A 5,509-nucleotide genomic window follows, 5' to 3' on the forward strand; every position below is an offset into this window, starting at 1 on the left:
TAACCCGCCCATGTGAGGATGTGGAAGTTTTCAGATTCTTCCTCACCACTGTTAAGGGTCCAAAATCCAAGAACTGCATGGTTAAAGCCGGATCAATGCTCGATGTCAAAGGCTTCCTTGAAAGAGTGCTTGATAAAGATTTTGGAAATCACGTGGTTAAATGTCTCAAGGACGGTAATCTCTACAAGTTTGTCACTTTTAAACACAATGCTTGGTATCCTATTGATGTGACACAGTTTTACATAAATGCTGAGGTACTTACTGTTAATGGCCTACATGAAATTCACTCAGTAGTTCATGGTACTAAGGTTGTTGTTACTCATGAAGATGTACGGAAGGTTTTGATTTTCCTGTTTGTGGAGATGGTTTCCATCCAGACTATTCTGGAAAGGAATATAGTAAGAAAAGGATGTGGAAAAAGATGAAAGGCTATTCACAACCAAAATCCATTCCATCCATTTTAAAGAAGAAAATGTTGAAATTGGATTATGAATTTACAGTGGATATTCTAAATAAGGTTGTTGAAACCAAGCAGTCCGGCACCGATGAGATTTCTGATAAGAAGATGCGGATGCTTTGTGCACTGTTGGATAATTACTCTGTTGATTGGTCAAGGGTTATATTTGCTTTTTTAGTTGAAAATGTTCAAACGGGTGTTGATCCTACATCCGGATGGATAGTCAAAGTTCTCGGCTATGGGTTCGTGATCAGTGCCATTCTGAAAGATAAGAAGGTGAAATTGTGCACTGGGACTGCCTCTCATCGAACTCATTATCACATGACCTCAAATCCTCCAAATTATCTCAAGAGAAAGGCATATGAATTGGAAGCTGCCCTAAGGAAGGAACAGAAGAAACAAAAGTCTAAGTCCTCAAAAAGCTCAATTGGACAGGGGGAAACTGAGGTAGCTAGAGGTCATGGCTCGAAAGGCTCCACACACCAGCCAAAGACACAACCCGAGTCATCAAAACCAAAAGTCTCCAAACATACTGAATCCTCAAAACACACCAAATCATTATCTGAGGAAGGGACAGATAAACCCTCCAAAAAGCGCAAGGCAGGAGATTTGGAAGCTGCCCAAAGAAAGCAGTCAAAGAAACACAAATCCAAACCCTCTAAGGGTTCGGCTGAGAAGGACTTCGCCGAAGTCTCTGAAAGTCACAAGTCTGATGGATCAAAAGGGAAGCAAGCCGAATCCTCACACGAGGAAGAGGCAAAGGCATCAAAAGAAATGACTAAGAAGCGAAAAGCGAAACAACTTAAACGTCCAAAAAAGAAGCAAAGGAATGATTGGACTGAAGAAGTTGAAGCGGAACATGAGACACAATTAGCTGCTGTCTTACCAGCAGAAGAGGAACCGAGGGATGCTCAAACTGAAGACTGTCGCCAAGTTCTCCCTCCACCTCTTGATCTCTCTAAGGAGGATAGTGATGAAGAAGATCAAATGCCTCTTACTAGGCTAATGAAACCAAAGCTTCCTCAAACCGAATCGCTCTCTACACAACCTGGTTCTGAGTCAGTGCCACCTCCCGAACCTTTAATTGCTGAAACTGAAAGTCCTCTTGCTCCCTTTACCAGAGCACAACATCTGGCAATCACTCTGCCACGCAGTAAAAATGAGTCAGATTCCGAATCCACGATGATAGAGGATGACTCTGAGGGGGGAAGATGTTAAAGTCTGTTATCAATCCTATCGACCGATGCCTGATATAGTCCGAAGACAGATCACAGAACATATGTCTCCTTTTATGGCTCATATCATGCTCACTCTTGACTATGTTCATACACATATTTACTTGCAATGGCCATCTGTCTCAACTATCCGAATTGAAGAGATTTCATCTGAAACACCTAATAGTCAAGTACCCGAATCATTCCAACAGCTCGCCCTCCATCTTGATCACATTTCTCATCAAATTAATGCCGATGCTGTATTAACTCAACAACTTGCATATGAGGAATCTGATGATGAGATGCCTCCTGCCGAAGCGTTCACTGACTTACCTTCTCATGAAGAGATATTGAGACGAGAACTCGCTCGCATTTACAACTGGCAGGAATGGCGAATGTCAAGTCTTCGGGTTATTGCTAGTACCATCAGTGAAATGGCCGAAGAAGAAGAATGGCATTAGACTGGATGGTTACACGATCAGTTTTTGATGCTACAAGGCCGGATGAAATTGAAAGAGTTTTTGCTGAAAAACTACAAGGCAGAACAACTCGGTTTGGCAAATCTGTTGATTTAAACGTTGGCTACCGAACACCTCGGGAACGCCTTATGTTGGAGGACATGCAGATTGCCAAGATCCACAATATCTCTCGAGCACAAACGGAGATATGGGATCTCAGACCCGATGTTGGACCGAGTCGTCAACAAGATAAAGATGATGCTGAGGATTCGGATTCTGATCCAAATCAAGGATGCCGTGATCAACACAATAGGAAGGATGATGATGATGATGACAACGATGACCCTTCTGGAAATAATGTTCCTCCTTCCCGAGCCGTTATCATTCCAAATACAGGTGAACAGACTACTTGTGCCAATGATGACTCTACTCAGCCTCAAACTGATGAGCCGAGGTCTGCACCCACCGAATCCTTGGAAGTGCAGATTATGTTAAGTCCTAGTTCAGCCCGAGATGAAACCATGGAAGCGTCTCGAGGTGCGAATCATGATAGCTTGCATATACTTGATGAAAAGATTATCACATCGGACCTAAATCTAGTTGATGTTGAGGTAGAAGTTTTTCCGGACTACACTTCGGATGGAAATCTGAAGCACCCAAAAGTGCCAGCCCCGAAAACTTACCCTCTCCGATCGACGAATCAAGTGGTTTGAAACTTGCCGAAGGACATGAACTCATCTTAGCTCAAGGTGAAAATATGGAAGCCCCTACCAAGGACAGTCATGGTCCCACTACTGAAGCATCCAAGAGCTCGGACTCTTCTGAGGTAATTGTTAATACCTCTTCTGCTTTCACTTCTCTGTTGAATGTCATATAGGGATTAGCAAGGACTCAACATGAGCAATTCAAGTCTCTTAATGCGTCCATCACTAAAATCAATAAGGATGTTCGAAGGCAGAAAAAGAAGTCCTCTAAGTCTAACACCGATGAAAGACTTACGGCTCTTGAGAAAAAGATTGACAATGCATTTTCTGAAAATCTCATTTCCCTTGGATCCTTGAAGGACTCGGTAACTGAAATCACGACCATACAGCGTGATCTGGTTACGAAGCATGCCTTCATCAAGGAGCGTCTTGATCTATCTTGCTCCAAGCTTGAATCTGTCACTGGAAATCAACACGCAACAGCATCTCTTGTTTCTGAGTTCGAGTGGACTCTTAAGGAACTGCAAGTCTGCATCAATCGTCTAAGTAACAAAGTGGATATTCTCATCGAGATTAATGATGCCAACAAGGGGGAAGAAATGAAAGGAACTCATCCGAGCACTTGCAAGGGAAAAGAAATTGTCCGAAGAGATGATGATTAGGACATTGATGATGTTTCACGAGAAATGAAGGCCATCCTGAATCTTAGAAAAACTCCATCTCCTTCACCATCCCCGAAGAGAACGCAAAATAAACCTTCCGGTGGTGAACCGAGTTCTAAAAGACAAAAGAAGCAAATAAAACAAATGACTCGAAAAGTTAACGGAGAACCTATTGAATATGTTCCATACAAGGAAGGATCTGAAAAGCCCTATCAAGAATGCAATATCCCACCCTTTTGGAACAAAAAGCAACCCATGGATAGAATGATCTTCTTGAGGGATCACAATGAAAGAATTTTTGAGCAAAAGAAGAAAGACGAAGAGATCTTCAGAATTCAGCAAGAAGAACAGAAAAGATTTGAGAAAATTGCGAAGGAACTTGAAGACGCAAACAAGATAACCAAAGCAGCTGATGGTCGAGCCAAAATGAATGGCATTGCCCAAATCTTGACTGTCATGCAACAAAGTTTCTCCGATGGAATGAATGCTCCCGAACTAATAAAGTGGTGGGACTGGGGAGTTATAAGAGGAGAAAATCTTGGCGAAGTTGTCCAAAATTATCTAGTGCTGAAGCTACACAAGAAATATGCTTTCAAGATTGAAGGACTCGACACGGTGAAAGCAAGAAAAGAAATCAATGACATGATCCAACTCAAGGAGTACGAAATTTGGGAAAAATGAGAAGAAGAAGAAGACTGGTGAAAGCTCAAAATAAGAAGAAGTTTTCTCTCTATTTTTAATATTTTCAGTATTTTCTTTTGTAATGCTTTATGAAAAATTCCTTGATGAATAAAAGACTTTTCTCTTTTGAGGCTCAGCGTGTGTGCGTTATCTAATTTTGTTTTACTCCTCGAACTCTTATGTAAAATTTCAACTATTCAGGCATATTTAATGAAAATCCCTTTGTGGATAAAGAAAGCCGAATAGAATGAACTTAAGGTGTTGGCATCATCAAAAAGGGGGAAATTGTTAGGAATCCCGAGCTGTTGATTTTGATGATACCAACTATCCGAGGAGACCCCTAACTTTTGTCTTGTTTTTAGAATAGGTTTATGCTTTGTATCTTAGTCTTACAGGATAACCGAATCCTTAGTAACCTCTAATCATTAAGGATCCAAGTCTTAAATACCAAAGACTTGAAGACTCCAACCGAAGAGTTGAAGTACCGAAGAGTTGAAGATCTGAAGTGATGAAGACTTGAAGAACCGAAGACTAGGATCATAGGCCGAAAAATGGAAGGGCCAAGCTTTTATGACCGAGAAATCAAAGTATGATTGTCTCGAGGAGATTAAGAGAAATGATGAGGTCAATCATTCTCTCGCACAACCAAGGCAAAGACATTCTCTAATAAGTTGTCTTATCTACTCCCTTGAGAATGGGTATAACTGAATGTCATTTTGGGTCCTATGCAACGATCCCAAGGAGCATTTAATGATTGTCACCTTTTTAAGGGACAAAAGACAAATTGTCCTTGCACAAAAGTGGACAAACGGCTAGAAAGTACTGACATTCTGAAAAAGATGAAAATACTACCCATTGGATATTACACACTGGATAATAGGTTTTGAATTTCATTTTCCCTCCAACGGATCTGAAACTCTACCTATAAATACCCTTGTCCCATCTCACTTTGACAAGGTTGAAAAACGCGAAATATTGTCTAGCAAGTGAAAAAACTAGGTTGAAAAACGCGAAATATTGTCTAGCAAGTGAAAAAACTTTCAGTGTGATATTCATAAGCTTACAAGTGATATTCAGATTTTATATGAAATTCTTGTGTGATTAAGGAGATCATCAAGGCAACTAATCACAAGGATTTCAAGTTGGAGAATTATCACAACCTTTCAACCATCTCTACAAGTGAAGTAGAAAGAGGCGGAGTAAACTTGGAAGAAGTTGAAAAACCTACAACAACAAGGCTGCGGGGCTAAGTGATCAAAGTAGCTTGTTGTAACGGAGTTTGTACTATTACGGGGAATATAGTGCAAACCTTCACGAGTTGTGAAGAAGAGTG

This window comes from Ipomoea triloba, chromosome 13 (genome assembly GCF_003576645.1).
Source record: "Ipomoea triloba cultivar NCNSP0323 chromosome 13, ASM357664v1".
Taxonomy (NCBI): Eukaryota; Viridiplantae; Streptophyta; class Magnoliopsida; order Solanales; family Convolvulaceae; genus Ipomoea; species Ipomoea triloba.